This window comes from Rhinopithecus bieti, unplaced genomic scaffold (assembly GCF_001698545.2).
Source record: "Rhinopithecus bieti isolate Rb0 unplaced genomic scaffold, ASM169854v2 scaffold_15336, whole genome shotgun sequence".
Classification (NCBI taxonomy): Eukaryota; Metazoa; Chordata; class Mammalia; order Primates; family Cercopithecidae; genus Rhinopithecus; species Rhinopithecus bieti.
In genome coordinates, this window is record NW_016808678.1 from 2,175,218 (window position 1) to 2,199,967 (window position 24,750).

Consider the following 24,750-nt stretch of genomic DNA (forward strand, 5'->3'; position numbering starts at 1 on the left):
GCGAGTTTGCCCTAAAACATAGGACACATCAATCATATTCTATTTTAAGTTGTTTAAGCAAGATAGCTCAGAGAAGCAGGGGAGGGCTTGACTGCTTCGATATTGGCAACATGATTTATTATTTTCAAAAATTACAGGTGTTATTATCCTTTCTAGTGGTGAAATGGCCCACAAAGCTCCAGTTGTACAGAAATCAGGATTTCCCAAACTTTCCAAGCAGAAGAGTCACCTGCTTAAAAATACACATGCCTAGACCACTCCAGGGAATCGGGATCTCTAATAGCTGCTCTATGGTAATCTGATAAGTTTGGGTAACTCTTTCCAGCACTGGTTCTTAGCACTGACCACTTGCTAGGATCTGCTGGGAAGCATGAAAAACAGCAGCAGCAACAACGATAACGGATGTCCAGGCCCCACCTCCGACCAATTCAGTCAGTATGCATCTCCTGACTTGGACTGGCCATGGATGTGTTTTCTAAAGCCACTCAGATCATGCTAATATGCAGCCAGACCTGAGAAACACCAGCTGCTTTGCCTCAGTACTCAGTGTCATCAGAACTAGCAGGACTGGTCTCTTCTGGGAGCTGGGTAGAAGTGCAGGATCTCAGGCCTGGCCCCGGGACCTGAGATGGCGATCTGCATTGTTTTTTGTTTTGTTTTGTTTTTTTGTTTTTCCCCAAGATGGAGTCTCGCTCTTTTACCCAGGCTGGAGTGCGGTGGTGTGATCTCGGCTCACTGTAACCTCCGCCTCCCAGGTTCAAGCAATTCTCTGCCTCACCTTCCCCAGTAGCTGGGATTACAGGCGCCTGCCACCATGCCCAGGTAATTTTTTTGTATTTTTAGTAGAGACAGGGTTTCACCGTCTTGGCTAGGCTGGTCTTGAACTCCTGACTTCATGATCCACCCACCTCGGTCTCCCAAAGTTCTGGGATTACAGGCGTGAGCCACTGCACCCGGCTGAACAAACTCTTTAAGAGATCTATGTGCACACTAAAGATTCAAGTATGCGTGTCAAGGGAACAGAAACCTTTCCACCGTGAGGATGGATTTTTACTCCCCTCTCCCCCCTCCCTTTGCCAGCACACCATCAAAAGCAGCTTAAAATCTTGACTGAGGTTTTTTCTTTATACACTTGGCCAATCGAAAGCCAACTGAAGAGTGGTAGGGTGAGGTCCACGTATCTGCTCCAAAATCATTTAGGAAAGTATGTTAAATAGCATACACTGCTCTTACCCAATCAAATGTCCCAGCCCAGCAACATTTAATTGGCAGTTTGTTTCATGTCCAGCAATCAAAGACATTAAGGACCACTAACATTTACATTCATGAATTCATTTAGACAGTTTTCTTTAATTGATGATAAAGACACTACAATTCTAAGTACCAGACAGAATCAGGAAAAAAAAAAATTGAAAATAAGCATAACACTATAAAGAAAACTTGGAAAAGTGAAACACTTCTAAATAAAAAATATATACCTGGCCTGGTACCCATTACATATATACATAATACATGTTATACACATATATACAGTAAATGTTTTGGTAGCAATACAGACCATGCATTGGTCTTTGTGTACACAGATGAAGTAGCACCGGGGACAGCACCACCATCTTAAGATGACAAACCAAACTACACATACATTAAATGAAAATACATATGTGTTTAATTTGGCCCACCCTGTAGCCCAGAGGTGTAAGGAAAGTACTTTGCAAGAAAAAAATTGTTTGGGGAACTACATTCTTAAGCCAATGGCGAAGTTCTAAAAAGAAAAAAAAAAAAACAAAAACCCTACAAATGTCTATGCAAATACGGACAAGTTTTCTTGTTTACTGAATTTATCCTATCCTATGGCATACTGGTTAACAGCATAAGGAAAGAGAGATTTAAATGCCAGGTGAATGGCAGAAGTCTAAAACACCAGATCTTTTTGGTGTATCTGTCACAAATGGCAAGTCATTCACAAACTAGAAAAGAAAGATAACTCTCCACGTAAGTCATGTGTTTTCTGATCATATTAGCTAATTATAAGCTCTTTATTCATAATAAATTCCTCGAGGAGGGTTAAGCACCTCCAATATCATTCCACCTCCTCCCTGCACTTAATATGATGCTCTGTTTACAAGCAGTGGGAGACACACAACAGGTTACACTTTCTCTACCCATACTTAGGAGACAGACTTACAGAACTATGGAAGGACTACGAAGATCTTCTGTGGTGCTGCCTCCGAAATGACCCACGGCACCAGTGTTTATCCTCGGTGTTCTACTGACTATGGGGCTGTTTTTGTTCTCCCTAACTGAGCTCACATTCTGGAGGTGTTTTAGTCTTGGCAAGGTCATATTTCCTCACATTCCTAGAGCATGCTTCTTCCTCTCAAGTTTCTCACAAGCCTATACGCACATATACATATACAGATGTATATATACATCTATATATCTAGTGTATATATATCTATATACACACACACCCCACACACACGTCACATACACACACACACGTCATATATATACACACACACACACACACACACACACATATACATTACCTCCAACTAACATTCATCATTCATGGTATCCTAGGAACATTAACTCCCATGTCAAGTCATTGCAAAGAAGAAATTTCATATTGGCTTCCACCCATTCTCCTTCCCATTCCTACCAAAAGGGTCCTGTCTCTCCCCAGTCAAGGTCTTGATTCACAGTGTCTGGATTCAGGGCCTCCTTGTGTGATGGACTGACCTACAGAGCACTCTGCAAAAGCAGCATGAGATCAAATATAGGATCACTGTCACCAGCAGTTGGAAGACTGCACATGGATACTATTTTTCATGGCTCTCATTGTCAGTGGATGGTGAAACCCTTACCACCTCCCCCCCGGCCCTTTTTTTAACCATCTGCAGTAAATAAAAGTTTCCGACTTTGTGTTATATTGCATTCAGGATGCAAGACTGAATAAAATAGGGCTTCAGTATTGTAAAATACTGTTTCTTACCATACAGAAAAATTGTTTCTTAATACTTCAAATGTCTCAAATTTAAATGATAGCTAGAAGACAAAAGCCAGAGAAGGAAAGGTTAAAATCTCTACTTCTGGCTAGATGATTTTAGTAGATCCATTTTGCAGTCACTAGATTAGTCAAGAGAGTCCTTGACCTTTGAAAGTCAGCAAGAAATAGCCACAAATGTAACATCGGTACTGATTTGTCATTATTGACTCAGGTGGTTGATCATTAATGGATTCTCTTCCCTTCTAGCTGGTTCTAGGGCCATTCTTTTGCCCAGAATGAAGATATCATCAAAGTCATGAAACATATTTGTTCTTTTCATAAAAGAGGATTTTAAAACTCTGCCTAAGTCTCTAAGGAAGAACGCTGTGAGAGGTTGGTGTCATGAAGAAAAACCCACTAACTTCTAGGTTAACCAGAGGCCACTAGAAGCCTCAATAATGAAAGCCCTTGGCTGGCCTACAAATCCTTTGAAATGGATAAAAGCCAACTCTCCTCAATGGGAACTGAACACAAGGACTTAGCAGCTGACTGACATTGCTCAAAGGAAACCCCTTGTGTTGCCAGAGCATGAGTTTTTGGTTTGAGTACCAGCAACTTCCAGTTTTAAATTGGTAGTTTGATGCCACCATCAAAACCAGCTCAGGTACCACTAGAAGCAGCTTAAATAAGAATTTCTACCTTTATGCTATTTGACTCAAAAAGTCAGAGAAATAGAAACCAAGAGATAGATTTTTCCAGTCTGTTCATTTCTGCTCTCATCCAAAACATGTTGATAATTCCACATGCAGAGGTATCTCGGTAACACATATTCAAAGTGTAGGTTCCTTGAGAAATAATAACCAGCTTTACAGGAAAACGGTTGGGAGTGACTTTCTTCATTGATTTCTCTTTAACTATTTCAGTCCTCAAAGGAAAAGAGCAGGGCAGCTTGCTCTCGTCTTCCACTAGCAAGCGTATGAATCAGAATGCTTGAAAATATGAAAAGTTAGTTTGACTAAGAAAGTCTTTTTTACAAAAGAGTAAAAAACAACTTTCATATCAGATTTTCAAAATGGGTAGTCCTCTCTACTAATAGGAAATGATGTAATTCTGCAAGTTCCTTGAAAACAATGGATTCTTATGACTCTAGACCCTATTTATCTTAGAAATTGATGAGCATGCAAATGATTAAAATCTGCAACAATGAACATTGCACAACAGTCTGTGAGGTACATGCCATCTGGTTGAATGAACAGTAACACGGGCCTCAGCAGTGTGAGGGGTTCCATTTATCTCTGCTCCCTTTTGAGTAGAGCTGGGGTCCCCACACAGTTCATCAGGAGGCAGCAGCCACCACAATGCCCTCCAACCCTGGCCCCTACTTTGTAGTCCCCACTCCCACCCAGGGAGCTTAGGTGTTCAGAGAAATAAAATGTTGCTCCTTCCAATAGTAGGGCTGGGAATTCCTGAGAGAGAGATAGAGGCTCCCACAGACTCAGAAGGAGCCTGATAAGTGCATTAATTCATTTAACCTTTCAGAAGTGTCCTGGTAAAAAAGATTTAAAAATCTGTCGGCAATATCTTTAAATGCATTCATTGCCATTTCTTTTTCACATGGAAAAAATTCCAAGACGTGTATACTTTCCAAACAAGAAAAGAATTAACATTTTCACTGCTGGCTAGATGTTTCAGTAGCAGATCATTAAGCTTTTATGTGCTCTCTGTATACTGTGTGTTATTAACTAATCACTAATAGGCCAGCACCCACCAAGGCAAATGGGCCAATTACATTCAGTTAAATAATGTAACACTGGAAGTTCTCAAAAAATACGAGATAAGGTAAGGGTCTTAGGGAAAGTGACACGTAGCCCTGGTCATAATGCAAAACACTTTCTGGAATTTTAATTTCTGGTTAGCAAGACCTCACTTGTCTTATCATCTTTCTCAAGACAATGCAGGAAATGAAATATATCATAATGTGTGCACAGAAAAAAAATGGTGGGAATAGAGTGGAAACTTACAGAAGTGGTGGGGGGAGGGAGAGAAGAAAAGATCAACAGTATCTAGTTTATTATGAATAGAAAGACATTTCCAGAATTTATAAACACCCACATTGTTCATTCCAAAGACAGTTTTTGATTTGAAGGAATCACCCATCTCCTTCTCTTTACAATATATACAATGGAAGACTTTGATTTCCTCTTCTTATAATTTTGCTTCCATTCAATTGCCAATTTTCAGCTGACACTTAAAAACACCCAGTCAAATATATCCTTCTTCAGTTTAATTAACATGGCCTATTGTCTTATAGGAAAAAATACAAAATTAAGAGTACTTCTTATGAGGAACTCAGCTCAACATCAGATTTATATTACAAGAGATAGTATCAGCAAATATAACTATACAATTGAGGACCATCTATGGCACTATGATTCTTATATTATTTTTTCTGAATTACAATCTTGAAAACAAGGATCATACCCTATTCTACTCTTTTAAGCCTTGTTTTAAGCATTTGCTCCACTCTTTACAACAGAACATTGTATATCTCCGTCCCACATCCAAAAAAAAGATGTGCTGTAAGAGAAGTTACATTTTCATTAAAAAAATTACACATATAAATCAAAACCTATGTTAAATATTTAATACTCTCTCCACCCAACGTGAACAGTTTTGTATGAAATAATTTACAATGATGCTTTGTCGTACACAGTTTCAGCAGCAGATGAAATGGATCTTGTAAATGCATTGAGAGTAAACCCATTCTCTCATGACATGGTGATGGGCACATCAGCTCATTGTAGCCAGCTAAGTCCTTAAGGTTGAAGATGAAGTTTATGCAGACTCCTTGTTCTGGTGTCACAGTGCTTTTTTTTTTTTTTTTTTTTTTTTTTTTTTTTTTTTTTTTGGCACAATATAGAACGTGCAGTTCAGTCAATAAAATCCTGAGGATTGGATAAAGTAAACAAACTGAAATGGATGCATCGTACCATCTACTGATGAGGAAGACATGAGGTCCTAGTTGTGAATCGTGAAATATTTAGAGTCTGGGCACCCATGAGTTAGAGGAGGATTTGCTGAGGTCATTTAGGTCTTCATTCTGAAAAGAAAAATGAAAGAATTCATCACCACAGGCATCTCAAACTGCACAATCACTATTTCAGAACCTTTCTTTTACAAGGAGCAGTGTCGTATAAACTGAAATTACAGGAACAAATAGTACTGTCCACCTAAATACAATCAACAAACTGTATTTAGCTTTTTATTTATTTCAAAATGCAGGAGTCTAAAGAAATCACTAACTAAAAGTCATCAATGTGGAATCTGTAAACAAATCAACATGAGCTGGATGTTTCAGAGGTTTAGCAAAGGAAAAATAGAAAATTCTTTGGTGTTGTGATGGAAGCAAAAACATACATTATAGTTGCTATGTAAAATGACCATCCAGTATGAGCGGGTTGTAGTCAGTCTGTGTTCCATCTCCCTCTGGTTAAAAGTCAGCTGCAGAGTTGCAGAGCTTCACATGACAGGATCGGAAATCAATTTTGAATGTGCACAAACATTGTTTGACATGAGAATTTTAGATGCAAAGGGAGACCCAAGCAAAATAGACCTACTTAATGATTAAATAAGAAAACAAAAGGATTCAGATTTACGTCTAATAGAAATAAGTTATTTAGGCAGAAGCACAGCATTTCTTCTTCGCAAGTCAAGGAGGTAAATTTTAAAGGGGCACTATCCATGATTCCCTTTCAGAGTGAAGACTCTTTTTCAACCTCATAGAGCATCTTTTACTCAAAGATTACATTACATAGTCTTTTAGAGGTCCTTATTTTTCATGCATTCAAAACTTATCTATAAATATCAGTATCTATAGAGTGCACCAAAGGGTATTTAGCAGAAAGTAAATAAGAAATACTTGTTGAATGAGTACATGGTTGCACTAAATACTAGGAATTGTAGAGAGTTGAATTCTGTTGGAAACTCTGCCTTTTAGTAATTCCAGAAAGGAAGGCAAGTTCTGTTCATAAATACATGGCATGTGAAGTAGACATCAGTACATGCTGTGATACATGCATGGGGGCAACAGCTCTAGACACGTGGAGGACAGAAAGAATCCTCCCAGCTGGGGGTGTAAGGGAAGCACCTCACTGACACACCTGGCTTGGTTTTGGAAGAAAAAGAATAATTTGGGGAGGTGGAAACAGGGATTGTGTCTATGTTGCTTCAGTGTTGCAGTCCCAGAACATAACATAAGGCTTGCCACATAGCGGAACTTAATAAATAGGAGTAAAATACATGAAAAGGAAAAGGACACTTCCCATTGAGAACATATGACAAGGTCCTACAGGGTGAGATCGCAGCCGTGAGCAGGCTCAAGTAGAGGAAGTGGCTTCACTGGACCCCAAGATATCTAAGGAGGGATAGAAGGAATTAAGTCTATGAATGTAGGTTGAGGTAGATGGTGAAGAACCTTGAATGACAAGCTAAGAGGTCTTTATCTAATTATAGAGACAACAAGGACATGCTACATTGACATATGGTCAAGATGTAGCAGTAATAATCCACATCACCTACAAGGATAGTGACAACTTCCAAAATACACACGACGTAAGTGTAGACCAATATATTAGGTTGGTGCAAAAGTAATTGTGGTTTTTGCCATAAAAGAAATTACAAAACCCACAATTACTTTTGGACCAACCTAATATCTTTTTCCCTCTGTCTCGTCTTGAAGGGAATGATCATGGCTGGGATCAGTCATCATTCATTACGCAATGGTTTTCTGATAAGTGAAAGTTTACCAAATGAGGACTCTAGTTTTAGGAGATTTCTGTTTATTTTTAAATATTAACTCTGCCTCTAAAAGACAGGTAAACAAACTATTTTTTTAACTGACTAATGAAGACTTGGCATGACGATCCCAATGTAAAACAAACGAAAATGAAAGCATTCCAATTTTGCCCCTTTAATTGCCAGAGAAACAGGATTTACTCTGTGTGGTGTCTACAAATGAAAGGAAAGCCCATCCCTTCACAAGCCATTGGTATGCTAGGAAACTCCCCACAACAAGCTCCAGATCTCTTTCTTACTGTCAAGCTTCTCCTGAATGCATATAGGAATGTTCCCACTAGAATTTCTAGATTAGTGCTTAACAGAGCTTCACAGCTCTGGGCCTCTAATTAGGTAGGAAGGCCATACTTTATTAAAGGACTTGTGACAAACAATCAAACTGCCGAATATAAAATGGGGGAAAAGCAAAGGGCATATGGTATGTTTTTCATTTCCTATCTGGCTCTTCTCCAGAAGGGGTGGGTAAAGAGCTTTGCACAGGAACACACTGTACCCTCTTTTATCATCACACGTACCAACCTGCATGGATGCATGAGGACAGAGACCCGGGGCCCTTTGAGGAGAGGGAAAAAAACGTGGCTTCACTGGGTACTGAAATTTACTGCTTTGGGCCACTTGGAAATGATCCCTGTCATTATCCACAAGTATGTTCAAAGGGCAGGGAATAAACGGACATATCAGGTCCACTGATACCTTCCTTCCACAGTCTTACTTAGCACACTACTTCTCAAAGTCCCTTATCTGAAGTCCTGATCAACACTTGTCTCAGCCACAAATGCTGTCCGTTGGTGGCATTCAACATCAGAGACTATGAAAAAGTGAAAGTAAGCGGTAAAAAGTGTGAGGCAATGCTGACGAGGGGGTGGCAATGGGAACAGGCAGTAGAGATCTGGACAAACATAAAGGGAAAGTCTGAAGTTCACACCTGTTTGTCTTTGTACAGGACGTGTGTATCTGTGTATGCACATAAAGTTCAGCTACATGGACATCCTTCAGTGAGAACTGTCCTTCACAACAGCCACCTTGGGGGCTGCATACTTATTCCAGTCATGTAGCCATTGTTTGCAGCATTTTTGGAATGCCTGCTCAGCCTTGGGCATATTCTTTTGAATAGTCTCTATAGTAGCCAGTCTTAGCCCTCTGAGAACATGTTTGATCTTTGGAGACAGCCAAAAAGCTTCAAGAGCCAAATATGGTGAATAATGGGACTGACTAAGCTGGGTAATAGTTCCCAGTGAGGTATTATCTAAAGCCAAAGAGCTCCGAGACTGAAGTTCCAAAAGCAGAGTTGTACACAACACTTGCTCTGATGAGTCTGTTGGTAAGGAAGTCTCCTGACTTTAGAGACAGACCTCAACACAAGCTTAATGAGACTAAAGTTCATCTGTCTGTATCTGCCTAGCTCCACACACTCACAATCAAGCAAGGCTGAACTTGAATAAAGCAACTCACTCAAAAAAGGCAAACATTTGTGTAACTTAATATATTTTTAAAAAAGAAAAAAAGCAATGCCCATACTAGGGTATTGCAGTCTGTCATTCAATGCAGTAAGCATAAATACAATGATAAGGACTGGAATAAGCAGGGAAAAAGCCTGCATAGCCATACATGTTTAATACACTTTATATATACACCACTTCAATTGACTGAAAGGAGACAATTGACTGACCAGAGGTAGCAAATATTGCTACAAAGTTTTACAAATGCAAAAATTCATTTGTAACACGCAGAAACTGGAAACAAAAGGCAAAACATTTCCTTAAGAGAAGACACTGAAAATATCAAGTGGTGATGTTCCTACAATACATTCTGGTTACATCATTGGGGAATAACTTCTGAAGGCAGAAATACAATGCACCTGTCATGAGATTTAGTAGCAGGAAATTACATTTTGACAAAATTTCATCACCACATCAGTATCTACTATGCCCCTCTGCGTGTATATTCTCGTAACATAAAACCCACCTAATCCTGTTGCCAGTAATGAAAAATGTAATTTTTAAAGCATTATCAAATAAGTCAACACTTGAGCAATGCAACTTGAGACCTATGGATTATTGCATTATTGCATCTAGTAGGAATTTACATCTTCTGGGTTCTACCGACTTAAACTATGCCTACAATAGCTGAAAAACAAATAAAGGCTTTGCTTCCTTTTACATTGTCTCAGCTTACTGATCATTTTACTGGGAAAGCAGCTGGAAACAGCACGAGGGTATAAGTATGATGGAAAGGTCTGTACACTTTCAGCAATGCATTCTTGGTCAAAACAATTGACAAATGTTTTTATCCTGTATTCATATGTTTTGAAACTTCTTGCCAATATGTTAAATCAAGTGCAATATAGTAATAAAAATCTAGTTGGGGCATTGCTAGTCGTTTCTACTTTTACTAGGGAAATAAGAGTAAAATATTCTAAGTTTCTTGGCTACTGTCATAAACTAAATTGTTAGAAAGTAACTCTTCCTTATCCAACTGTGCTTTAAAAGAATGACTGTAGTGATGACTTTTTTTTCAATAGAGGTCATTGTTTGAAATCTTATGTTGTAGACGGAAGTAGAAAATTCATATAAATTAAATTCCTCCACTTGAAGAAATGAATCAAAACAGCATATTTCGCTTTCAGTTAACACAAACAGCTGTGTTTTTTAAAAAATATATCTTGAATATAAGACAGAAAATGTATAAAATACAGGAAGATGTAAAGAAGGAATAAACATGACTTATATTCCCCGCCACCAGGAAAACCACTACTCAGCTGTGGTAGTAATTTCACAATCCACTTAAAGGATTTGAACTTTTAAAATGCTACATTTAATGTCTCCCAAAAAAGTCTAAGTAGGAGAGGAAAATACTGTTTTAATCATACTTCGATCTTTCCCATTCTTAAAAATCCATGATGAGAAAATTTTTTGAAATGTTATCCAACTTTTTAAAGCCTCCTGGTATTCCATCCCATTCTCATCATCCCAATGCATTGTATAATATGGGGAGAGCAGGAATTTGAAAGTAGGAAAATCTTCTGGCTCCATGGCTTTAGTTTCCAAAAGCCTCAGTATTTAAGGGAATGGCACAGGCAAAATATTTGGAAGAGCCAGGAGAGCAGAAGGATTCCTCTCAGGTTAGAAAAGATTCCCTTCATGAGAGCAGAGGGGTCAGTGGGTAGCTCTGTACCTTGCAAGATTCTGATAGTGATGCCTGTGACCTCTCTCTATTCTGTCTTCCCCCGTCTGTTGATTTCTTATTTCTACATAATTACATTAAACTGCATACCCTTCCCTCCTACCACAATTCATTTCTTCAGTTACCTCACTGCTAATACACTTAATTCATAGTACCACTAACTGGAAGCAAATCATGTCTTCTAGAATGCATATTAATAAAGCACCTTACAACACACACATTCAGCATACCTGAATCTGGCAAATGAGCCCAGTAAACACACACACACACACACATATTAGCAGCAGTCTCAAATACCTTTATAGTTCTGGTAATAGATGGGTGTTCCTCATTCAAATTCATACCTCAATAAAATCCCACTATAAAATCTCAGATGAATAAAAACGACCACTGACCTATGGATAGACTGTGAAACACTTATTAAAGGAATTTCCCAGCTTAAAGCCTTGGTTCTAGCATTTGAGTTAGTAGCATAGGAGTAAGCTGCATTCTCTTGGCCTAGCGCTATTAGCTATGGTCATATTGCTGATACAAAAAGAAGGGCTAAATCCAGAGAGCCTCTAAAGTCTGGGACATGGGATAAGCTCTCCGTTCTTTACAAGGGACAGCTGGGAAGTATGGGGGCAAGCTGAAGCTTGGAAAAGGAGAAAACTAACCCGTGAATTCTCAATTCTCAACTCTAAAGCCTTCAGATCATACTCACCCACATCAAGTGAAGATTGAGCTAAAGTTAGAGGTAAGACCAACATGTTTGCTACTTGGATGTTGAAAGGAGAAAGCCATTTTAGTTAAAGAAAGGAAACCAACTTCTTTTAAAATAGGCCAGGATTGAGCTGGAAAGACTTGGTTTTGTGGTCTTAAATGGCAAAGGGTAAGCCAACCAGCCAAGTCAGTGCTTTAATGGAGCTGCTTAAATAGCACTTTTGCCTGGTGCAAGTCACATGGGAGAGGGCTGGTGAAAATAACAAGGTTGCTGGCCAGACCTTCCAGTGTGCAGCGTTGCCAAGGAAGAAAATTCAGGGAGAGTTGCCAACATGTGAGAGGCCATCTCGCTCCAGTTCCCCTTTTGTCCCAGTGAAAGAGCTTCTGGCAGGGCTGGTGACTTCAGGAGACCACCAATGAAGAAAGGCACACGCATTACGAAAAAAAAAAAAAAAAGAAGACCAAAAGGCAACCATCAAGTCTGTCAGCTCTGGCTGAGGCTACCAGGCTGAATTCTGTCAGTCCCGTGAATTTCTCCTTCCCCAGCTACCAAAGGCAGAAGGAGATTCTGGAAACCTTTCAGGATGGTTAGGAATTTGTGGAGAAGACAGACTAAAACAACATTTAATTCTCAGTAATTAAAAGTAGTCTGTCAATGATATATTAAGGACATCTGAATAAATACTAATACATCTTTTAAGCCAAAGAATATCCACTTCCGTTATTTCCCATTCTTTTTATTAACAGGAAGCTTGCTGATAATGAAAATGAGGTTAAGACCATAACAGCTCCTCCCCTCAAATATAAATCAAAATGTTTCCAATCTCCCTTTTACCAATACTATAGTTTGTCCTATGTACATGACAGATTCAAGGTAAAAGTACTCAGGAAAAAAAACAAAAAAAAAAAAACAAAAAAAGTCCCTCTTCAAGTCAGACCACATGTACTCTCAGGCAAGAAGATTTAATTTTTTCTTTTCTTTTCTTTTCTTTTTTTTTTTTTTGAGACAGAGTCTCACTCTGTCACCCAGGCAGGAGTGCCATGGTGCCATCTCGGCTCACCGCAACCTCCCACTCCTGGGTTCAAGCAATTCTCCTGCCTCAGCCTCCCGAGTAGCTGGGATTACAGGTGCACACCACCACACGTGGCTAATTTTTGTATCTTTAGTAAAGACGGGTTTCACCATGTTGGCCAGCCTGGTCTCGAACTCCCAACCTCAGGTGATCCACCCGCCTCGGCCTCTCAAAGTGCTGGGATTACAGGTGTGGGCCACCGCGCCCAGCCAGGAAGCTTTAATTTTAACAGAGTTCAACCGAAATAAACCGGTTACGAAAAGACATAAAGGTAATATGGCAGAATAGTCCCTACCAAGTGAGAATGTCATACTAATGTCTTCCTTCTGCTTTCATGAGCACTATTTCTGCAGCGTCTTTTCACTCACAGAAATTGCATTTCAGTTCTGAGGTTTCTATTGTAATTTCACATCACTTTTGGGTTTTGGATTTTGTTTGTAATGGTCAGATTACAGGATACAGGTTTTATAGGTCTGGCTTTGATACAAACCAGTAGACTTACATTACAATCACAACTTCATTTAGTGTATGGATGGTGAAAATTGTGTGCAATACTGTTTCTATAATTAGACAAAAGGGAATCAGACAGACCCTATTTTCACTGCCTTTACTTTTTGTTAAAAACTGATATTTCATTCTTTGCCCTCTCCCTGGAGTCAATTTGCTTCAAGAAAGCAAGCGTCTGATTTTACATTTGAGGAACTGTCTGACTACCCAATTGTTTCTCAACCATCATCAGTTTTTCCATAATAGCCCAGGAATCAGGCACTGAACAACCATTTGCATAGACATCCCTGGTCTTCAGCGAACTGAGGTAAGAATCATTAACACCACTGACATCACTTTTGGCAGCTAGAGAAGTGGGAAAACCTGTGTTTAATCTATTTCCTACTCACCGCAAGTTTTAGCTGGAGTCCCCGATAGTATGGGTTGTGGTTGACTTTATGGAAGAACTTGGTCATGTAAGAAAAATCTACTGAATTGAGCAAGCATCTTCCAAAACAAGCATGAGGTACCTCAGCTGTGGCGCCATGATCTTCCCATAGGTTTTTCTGATTCCTAAACAGGCCTAACAGAGGACAATGCCACTCCCAATAGTTCCTAATAGGAGCAAGCTCAAGCTCAGTAGGTTTTCCCTACAACATACATCTAAGGCAGGGGTCCTCAGGTCCCAGGCTGTGGACCAGTAGAGATCCATGGCCTGGTAGGAACCAGGCTCCACAGCAAGAGGTGAATGGTGGATGAGCAAAACCACCTGAACTCTGCTTCCTGTCAGATCAGCAGTGGCATTAGATTCTCACAGGAGTGTGACCTCTATCATGAACCGTGTATGCAAGGGATCTAGGTTGCATATGCTCCTTATGAGAAAAGAATGCCTGATGAAACCATTCATCCCCCCACCACCAGCCATGGAAAAACTGTCTTCCATGAAACCTGTCCCTGGTGCCAAAAAGGTTGGAGACCCTGATCTAAGGAACCTCTCCAGGAAGCCATCATCTTACAGAAGCAAAAAAGGTTCAGCCGTTGTTTTCCTTTTGCTTTGAGGAAAATATCAGGGGAAAATGTTGAGAAGAATTTGATCTGGGATTCTTTGAATTGAATTGTTTTTTAAAAAAAAAAAAAAAAAAACAAAGTGATCTAACTATTGAAAAAGGACTCCCTCTCTGAAACCAATTGAAACTGATTATAATACAAGTATATGGCAGCATATTTCAAATGTATTTGACCCACAATTCTCATTTGCTTTACCTGAAGAATATTTGTTATGGAAATGCAAGGCATAAAGATTTCTGGGCTATGATAGTAATTCTTAAACAAAAGTCAATGTAAAAGGAGTAAGGAAAAGCATACCATTCATCTTAGATTTCAGAAGGCCATACATAGGCAGGAACCATATTAATTAGCCTGATGAATTCAAGAGAAAGCTATGAACTGTTGCTTACAGTAAAGCAATAATGCAATAAATGTGTGTTTCCCTGGAGTTGCCTCTTTCTGAGTGACAAGTGAGTAACCTGCGTGTGATTTTGAATTAAAAAATGTACTTTAGGGAATTCAACCCCAAAAAAGGTTATTTTCAGAATGAAGACGGAGCTATTACATGGCTGTCATACTTTTTAAAGACTGATAATTTTGTTTAAGTCAAAACTTATTTCTGAATTAAAATTCGAAAGGAAACTAAGACAAGTTCCATTATCCCATCTCTCACTGTTCTTTTCTCTGTGATTTCAGGCAAGTTGCTCACCCTCCAAAATCCCAAATGTTTTCATCTGTAACACAGGAGAGCATTGCCCATTTCACAGGGTTATCATTGAGATTAAATGAGATAATACATGACATTTTCTTATCCTTGTGCCTGACACATAATAAGCCTTCAATCATTAGCTCTTAGTGTAACTACTGTTATGAAGAACTAGAAACCCTTGGATCCCACATCTTTTCCTGATACCTGAAAACACACCAGCCAAAAACACTGTGGTGGAACTAGCAAGCATGGATGACTCCACCAACCAAATGCTAGGCAAGGATTGAATCTGAAGCCAAAATGAGGATGCATTTTGCGAAGAGAGGACAAAGTTATTTCAGAAAGGAGGAATGGGAAAATGCCAGAACAAAAAGAAAAAGTAAAAGTCACAGCAGTAGTAGGGCTAAAGATATGATTTGTAATACAATGTTATACAAGAACCTGTCTACCTACACAGGCAAGAGTACAAATTCAGTATCGAGACAATAGCAGTCACCTAAAACGGGGAAGATCTCAAATGAATGCTGTCTACAGAAATATCAGAAAGGCCACTTTTATTGCTTGAAAAAAATCAGAAGTTTGAAGTCCCCTACTCTTTCTAAGTCTGCTAATGAAAGACTTCTAATACTACTGAAAGTATTTACGAAGAAATCACATGAATATCCTTAAATGGGTGTTCAGTGAGATTCTTAGGCATTATTTCCAGGTTCTAAAGCATGTTTATAATTGTTGGGGGTGGGGGCAGGGAATTGGGTGGCTTTTGTTTCCAAATTCTTTTCCCCAATCTCTCATCTGAAGGAACTGAACAGGAGTGTGATCTAGCCAGTCAATCCTGCCGGAGTAACTTGACGAAAAACTGAAATTGCTGCCAGATGCACATCTAATCGTTGGCAGCTGGAAGAGGAGGGGGGAAAATCTGAGAAAGATGATCTAAAATAATTGATAATGCATCCGCTGCTTGCAGCTCTAAGGTCACTGAGGCAGACAATGGTGCAAATTTCTAACTGACTGCAAACACTTCTTTACTGCCTTGTGTAAAGAGGCAAAATTTTTCCAGTTGACAAAGAGGGGCCGACCTTTCACCTCCTGACCCCAAAGCTCCTGGTCCTTTGCTTTCATCTTTCAAGTCTTACTTCCACTTCGTTCCTGCCCCTCTCTATTTTCTCCATTATCTGACATTTCAGCCTCTTTCTTTTTAATGTGGAAAAAGCCTCTTGCTTAAAAGTTCCCTAACAGCATTCTTTTTTTTTTTTTCTTTTTTGAGGCAGTCTTGCTCTGTCAACCAGGCTGGAGTGCAGTGGTGTGATCTCAGCTTACTGCAACCTCTGCCTCCCAGGTTGCAGCGATTCTCCTGCCTCAGCCTCCTGAGTAGCTGGGAGTACAGGTGCGCACCACCACGCCTGGCTAATGTTTGTACTTTTAGTAGAGACGGGGTTTCACTATGTTGGGTAGGTTGGTCTCAAACTCCTGACCTCCGATGATCCACCCGCCTCCGCCTCCCAAAGTGCTGGGATTGCAGGTGTGAACCACCGTGCCCAGCCCGTAACAGCATTCTTAAATGAAACTGCATATCACATTATTGCAGTGTTGAGCTGCCTGTCTGGCTGAGCTAAAAGCAGCTCCCCGTGAACTGTTGTGTCCCATTCTTAATAAACAGGTAGTGACAACTTTTAGCTAAGGAACCATCATTAAGAAATATTTATAGTGACTGTTATGGATTGAAACGTGCCTTTCCTTGCAATTTATATGTTGAGATCCTAACCCTCAACATGCTGGTCATTAGGAGGTGGGGCCTTTGGCAGGTAATTAAGTCATGAGGGTGGAGCCCTTATGGGTGGGATAAGTGCCCTTACGATGAAACATGAGAGCTTGCTTTCTGCTCTCTATCACAAGAGGCTACAATGAGGAGACGGCCATCACAAACCAGGAAGAGGGCACACCAAACCAGGGTCTGTGGTGCCTCATTCTTGGACTCCCTCACCTCCAGAACTGTGAGAAATAAATGTGTGTTGTTTAAGCCACCATCAACTCAATTTTGTAATAACAGCCCAAACTAAGACAGAGACTCTGAGGGGACTGCAGTCCCAAGGGAGATAAATGGGGTAACCTTTAGGCCCATGGAAGGGCCAGACAGAAGCCATCCATCTGGCCTTTGGCAGAAACATGCTCGTGAGGCTCAACCAACTTCTCTTTGCAGACACCCTCTACTCTCCAAGCATTTCATTAAATCTCTAGGGTAGTAGTGGTTCTCAATTTGTGTGGGTGAAAACACTTTGCCCCACAGGGAACATTTGGCAATGTCTGCAGATATTTCTAGTTGTCACAACCGGGATGGGGTGGCGGGGGAGAGATGCTTCTGGCTTCTAATGCGTAAGGGCCTGGAATACTGCTAGACACATTACAACACAGTGGACAGCCTACTCCAACAAATGAACAGTTTAACAAAATGGAGAAAATACCTGGTTTCACAATCATTTGCAAAGTTCAGGGAGATAATAGGTAAGGCTGCAGTGAACAAGGAGACACATTACTTACACAACCCATTCATCACGCTCGTTGCCCTGAAATCTCTGCGAGTCAAAATAAAATAAAATAAAAAATCCTCAAGGGCCGGGTGTGGTGACTTACACCTGTAATACCAGTACTTTGAGAGGCCAAGGAGGTGATCACATGAGATCACATGAGGCCTTAGGAGTTCAAGACCAGCTTGGCCAAATGATGAAACCCCATATCTATTAAAAATACAAAACTTTGCCAGGCATGGTGGTGCACATTTGTAATCCCAGCTACTCGGGAGGCTGAGGCGCAAGAATCACTGGAACCCAGGAGGTGGAGGCTGCAGCAAGCTGAGATCTAGCCACTGAACTCTAGTCTGGGAAACAGAGTGAGACTCTGTCTCAAAACAACAACAACAACAACAACAACAACAACCAAAAAAAAAAAAAAAAAGAAACAAAAAACCCTGAAATATTAGATTCCCTCTGTTCCAGAATTTGTAGACTTTAAAAAATAAACCCACTAACTTTATTCTCTAAGAGGCTGTTCCCAAATCAGAACACTGTTTCATAGAGGTTTTCTCTACTTTATAAGATAAATATCCACACCCACCTCGGAAGATAATTTATGATCAAAAAACAAAACACACACACACACAAAAAATCCAATAGTCAAATGCAAGACTGAGATACAAATTGTAGTTGCTGTTTCTGTGGTTTAAAATGTCTTCTCAGGAAGACGCTTTTAGGTCTGCTTTCCCCAAATTTAATATTGACAAAAAACAGCAAAGGGGGGATACACAGGGCACATATATCATTATCCATGAGTACACAGGGTTCCAGATTCTAAAAATTAGACAATGAACAGAACAAGTTGATTTCCAGGTGGTTAAATACCAGGGTTTTCAGATTGAACCCTAAGGCAGTGGTAAGAAGAACAGATCCTCCTTAAATACAGCAACAGGAGCTGCTCCAGGTCCCAAAGTACACCAAGAAAACAACAGCTTCTATTCTTCCTAGACCATAGCCTGAGACGCTGACAAAATGCTTTCAAAATAAAAGGGAGCCACACAATTTTACCTTACTATCAAACATCAACAGGCTATAATTAACACTTAATTAACAGCATTATGGTGAAATCTGCTTATTCTCCTCAAAAACTGCCTGAAGCTTTTTTTCCCCATAAAATTATTGTATGTCACAAGCCGGCCATGGCCTACCTGTTCATTTGGTTTCACCATGCTTTCCTTCTGTAACAATATAAGGAAGAGTTGTGGCCAGGCAAATGTCCTTGGAAAGCCTTACCCCTTTAGAGATAGTTTTCTTCCTTCCTGAATTCTCTTCACTCCCAACCATCAGCAATACTCACCAGGGCCCCTAAACACAGCCACTGACTTGCCCCACATCATTTCTTCTCGCATTCTCTTTGTGGGAATTTCTAGTAGAAACAAGGACCTTTCCAAGTACTCTTGAGCAGAGATGGGAGGAATGCTAAGTCCTTGCTAATTTCCCACCTCTCTAATGCATAGTTAGAAAAAGTCAATAGGAAGTTGACTTGAGAACCATTTGCCATAAGTCAATAAGCTGGGACCCTTCTCCATGGTGGCCTCTTTCCTCTGCCTTCGACAATTTAGTGGTTTACTTGCACTTTTTCCAGAGATAGATCCAAGAAATAAAATGAAAACTGAACAAAAATTCAACTTAGTCCATTTTTCCCACCTGAGAGTTCTATAAAAGTGGGAAGGAAGATGGACTGATGACTAACCAAAAGATGCACCTGGATGAGTTATTCCAGTGTTTGTTTTAAATGCCCTGTTCTCATTTCTACAGGCAGCATCCACCACATGACCAAATCACCCCATAAAAAGCTCATTAATCAATATGGACAGAGCAATCAAAAAGTCCCAGGCCTGGTATTATGAGGGTTTCCTTGATTGTATGGTATTGTTGACTTAGAATCATTAAATGAGTGGCCAGGCATCATGGCTCACGCCTGTAATCTCAGAACTTTGGAAGACCGAGGCGGGTGGATCACTTGAGGTCAGAAGTTCAAGACCAGCCTGATCAACATGGTGAAATCCTGTTTCTACGAAAAATACAAAATTAGCCGGGTGTTACGGTCATGCCTATAATCCAAGCTACTTGGAGGCTAAGGCAGGAGAATCACTTGAACCCAGGAGGCAGAGGTTGCAGTGAGCCAAGATCCCGCCATTGCACTCCAGCCTGGGCAACAAGAGCGAAACTCCGTCTCAAAAAAAAAAAAAAAAAAAAATCATTAAGTGAGTTGTCTGAGTAGTAGCACTAGGGTGAGACTAAGGGGTCTCCTCACTCCCAAATCAGTGAAATCTTAACAGCATAACTATTTAGAGAAACAGAAAGATCCTAACAAAAGACAGAAAACAAGGTGATATTCAATATAAGCGCCAAAGAAGATTCTTAGCTGCCAAATCACTAAATTAAAATATGGGGACTTCCACAGGTGAGGGGGGTAAACATATAGCAGTAAAAAAGACCCAAAAATGTCGTCAGTGACTACAAATGCATTGTAAAGGAAGAATACACATCAAATTTAGTTCAAAATGTTTTAATATCATGGGTATTAAATTAACAGAAAGTTGAGGCACATAAATACTTGCTAAAACATTTCCACTATACTTGGTAATGTCCAAGTCATCAATATAGGACCATGTCTAGTTTTAGTGTCCACTTTTAAGCCATACTAAAGAAAAGCACAGAGAAAATATCCAGATTATAAGGATATGGAATAAAGTAGCACTTCTCTAACTTAAATGTGCTTAGGATCTCCTGGGGGTTTTGTTAAAAATGCAGACTCTGCTTCATTACATTTGGGGTGGGATCTAAGATTCTGCCCTTCTAACCAGCTTACAAGTAACCCCAAGGCTGGAGGTCTGAGGACCACACTCTCAGTGGCAAAGTAGTAAAGAACCAAAAAGGAAGCAGGAAACCTACCATTTAATTACTGTAAACGAATACTACGAGGCTTAGTTGAGGGCCAATAAGGAGGCTACAAGCCATGTCTATAGGTTGAATGGGCTTCGACTGCAGAAAAAGTTTTGAATTAAAACATGAAGGAAATTTTCCAGGTGGATAAGGTTTTGTAAGAGTTAACTAGAGAAGAATGAGAAACTTCTGCCCCCAGGGCTCTTGAACAATACAGATTTGGATGACTGCAAAGAGGACATTGGGGGAAACTACAGTAGTTAGAATTCCTTAAAAGACTCCACACAGGTATTTTGTTTAAAAACCCTGCTTAGCGTTCAGGCTAAGGAGAAAGGAAGGCCGAGTGACAGAGGCAGATGCACGGGGGAGGGAAGAGGGATCGAAACTGTGACCCAATACATTTCTAGCTCTTTACAAAATCAATGCAGGTGGCTCTGACACCTGAGAGGCTCAGTTAGGAGGAAATGAGGTAGGGCCATGTACGTTAGCTCAAAAGTGACAGAACCAAAAAGAAACAGGCATTCCCGGCCGGGCGCGGTGGCTCAAGCCTGTAATCCCAGCACTTTGGGAGGCCGAGACGGGCGGATCACGAGGTCAGGAGATCGAGACCATCCTGGCTAACACGGTGAAACCCCGTCTCTACTAAAAAAAATACAAAAAACTAGCCGGGCGAGGTGGCGGGCGCCTGTAGTCCCAGCTACTCGGGAGGCTGAGGCAGGAGAATGGCGAGAACCCGGGAGGCGGAGCTTGCAGTGAGCTGAGATCCGGCCACTGCACTCCAGCCTGGGCGACAGAGCAACACTCCGTCTCAAAAAAAAAAAAAAAAAAAAAGAAAGAAAGAAACAGGCATTCCCCAAACTCAGTGAAATACATCGCCCTGCCCTACAGCCACGTTTTACCAAATAAACCACAAGGCACAAATTGGAGGCTAGTTCCCAGCTCCACATCTTTACTGCTTGAGAGGATTGCAGGTATATAAAGTCACCAAACTGCCAACTCGATCTCATCCCAAATAAATGAGTAGAACTGACATAACAGGTAAATGACTCTCATGGTCTATGACACCTTCAACTTTGAAATATCAAAAGTACTGATATTAAGACATGCTCGCTCCCATGTTCTGCTGAGTATTAATTCATCCTCAGAATCTTTCTTAAGAACAAGGACTCCTTGTGCAGGTAGCTCATTACCAGAACCGTAGATGCTTGCAGAGAAAGATCCCGAAGCAGCACATTTTGTATTATCAGGGGGAGCACAGAGGCATAATGACTCAAAGGTACCAAAATTTAGAAAAGACTAAAAAATAAAAAAGAAAGGATGGTTCGTGTGTGCTAATAACTTCCACTGAGGCCAGCAGACAGTAGCAAACTGGTCCCCGATTTCTATAGGAAGGCAAACAGGCCCTGAATCAACAGCACACATGTCAGCCCTACTTATTAGGAAGTCAGCCACAAGATTCTCTTTTCCAGTCAATGAAGTTTTATGGCAGTCAGCAGGCCTTAATTATTACATGGCAATTTCATTCATCAGGCCTAACTCTGGTCTCTAACCCCAAGGTGAAGCTTTACCACTGGTCTGCAAACATAGGCTACCAAAGGCTTTAGGAAATGATGAGGTGGCCAGAGATACTTCCCAAGAGCTAATTTCCAAACCACTGCTGGGCAATGCAATTCACATATCGTGTGATTCACACAAGTTGTCTTCCTAACCAGTTGAACAGAGTGAGAATACATTTTGCCAAGGGATATGGGATACAATGAGAATGTAATATATAACCTTTAAAACGGTATCCAGTATATAATCCTACCTGTAAGGTACTCACTGCTGGACCCATGTGACCACTGGACAGCAGGAAGACCCCAGCTCCACTTACTGACGTGTGACCTCGGGCACTTGATCAGCCTCACTGAGCGGTGGTTTCATGGTAAAACAGTGATAAAATTACCTAACTCACTGTTGTGAGGATTAAATGAGATGGTGACGGTAAAGCACGTGGCACAGACCCTAGCAACTAAGAAATGACAGGACCATCAATTCATTCAATCTAGTAGCAAGAAGCCAGCAGAAACCAAAATGGCCCCGAGGGGGTGGCAGAAAGAGGAACTGAAAAGGGATGGAAGGGACTTGACACTGAAGCTCTGCCTCTTTGCAGTTCTATCTGTTTGCAGAGAAAAGAACCTCAAAAAATCATGCCATGAAAACCCAGACAATTACATGAATCATGTGATATCACAGGCCTTCAATAAGGAATATTACCAAATTACCACTGTTTTATCACTGGGTATAAAGGTACTTCCTATTTTGCTTTAAACTTATAATTTTAATCATTGACTCATTATTTAAAATGGATTGTCCTTAACTAAAAGGGCAATTCAGAAGCACCCTAAACTTTTGTAACCTGCATTATTACACTTCATTAGCTGAAAGGTAAAATTGTGTCTAGGCAGAGTAGAATCATACCATACTCCAAATATGCCATGAAATGTAATTTTCTGAGACTGTGAATACACTTACATTTGATTACAACCCTTTACTAAACAGTTTAAGAGGTTTCTTACGTCTAACTTTCTACCTGATCCATTACAGTGTTTTATATATAACTGGTACTCAATTAATAAATGTGTATACCAAGAAAGGATCTATAAGAAAATCATAGGTACTGATACATATAGTCTAAGATTCATATGACTTGATTAAGAATAAGTAATTTCAGTCAAATCAAAGATAATGAACTCTGAAGTCTTTGTGACGAGATCCTCATAGTTGGCAGTGTTTAAAGGGGTTTGTTAACCTTTTGAAAGTGTTATTTTCTTTTGATAATATGTTTTTAAAACTCAGCACTGATTGATTGATTGATTGACTGATTGATTAAGACAGGATCTTGCTCTGTCACCCAGGCTGGAATGCAGTGGTGTGATCATGGCTCACTGCAGCCTAAACCTCCTGGGCTCAAGCAGTCCTCCCACCTCAGCCTCCTGAGTAGCTGGGACTACAAGCACATGCCACCATGCCTGCCTATTTTTATTTTTTTGTAGAGATGGAGTCTCAGCATGTTGCCTAGGCTGGTCTCAAATTCCTGGGCTCAAGTGATCCTCTTCCAAAAGTGCCAAGATTACAGGCACGAGCCACCACCCTTGGCCTCAGCCTATCTTTTAATGCCACAAATTAAATCTCTCTACCAAGAAAATAAAGCAATTTTAATATTGATGATAACTGTTCTCAAATTACACTAGTATCCTCCTCCCTCCCAGTATATTTTAGTAAACCATTCCTGGAGTGGGGCGGGGTATGTAAACTAACCCAACCCACAAACACATGCACAGTAATTCAGAATTGCCAAAAACAATATAGCCATCATTTATTACATGTCAGGCACTATGTGAACAGCAATAACATGCATTATTTCATTTCATTCCAGCCATGATCCTGAGACTGCATTATCATTCCTGTTTTAAACACAAGAAAACCGAGGTTTAGAAAAGATGAATAAATAAATTCCTCAAGATCTCAAACTAGTAAAAGGGCAGTTAGGATTCAATATTCATGTTATTAACCAAAAATTTATAGACAATGCTATAAAAAGCATGGGTGGAAGTACTGTCAAACCTTTCATCTAAATAGAGTTCACTGGAATATACAAAGTTATTTTTATAAAAGGAAACAGGGTAAGCTTTGTGTTTACAAAGGTAATGAGAAATTACATACTGAAATGCCATTCTGTAAATCTAAACTAAATCAGTTAAAACAACATTTCACTTAATAGGCACTTGGATATCAGAAATACCTTCACTTCTAGAAAACAGCTTGCAAAAAGAGACTGTCATTATAAAAGCATGTTTTTTATCTCTTATTATATGTCCTCCTATAAAAACACTAAATATGAAATCTCATTTCCAGAACAATCTAGACAGTGGTAGACACAACAAACTGGGTGTGACTAATAGATTTTGACAAACACAAACAGCCAAAAGGTAAAGTGTGAGGCCTGACATTTATTGATCCCATAAAATAGAAACCCTTTTAGCTCTCCTGCCACACTGCATGACCTGGTAGGCATGGGGATATTTTTATTCAACAACTTTCCTTCAGTCCTTCCGTCCTTTTTTAGAAAGCCAAAATAAAAACCAGAAAAGGCATACTTATAAAGTCATAAGCCATATGCTGTAATAGGTAAATAAAAGTCCTTTGACATTAGAAGCCACGAAAGAACAGAAGATTAAAAACTAAATCATAAACAGCTGCATCTTGCCT

General features: G+C 40.0%; 1 protein-coding gene across 1 annotated transcript in view; it reads right to left on the reverse strand.

Annotated features, from left to right (window-relative positions):
• Positions 1–1,330: 1,330 nt before the first annotated feature.
• The window catches only part of IRS1 (insulin receptor substrate 1), a 73,834-nt gene continuing 50,414 nt past the window's right edge, over positions 1,331–24,750 (reverse strand). The window contains exon 2 of the mRNA XM_017887027.1: positions 1,331–6,089. The gene's annotated coding sequence lies outside the window, so the exon portion shown is untranslated. The remainder of the gene's footprint in view (positions 6,090–24,750) is intronic.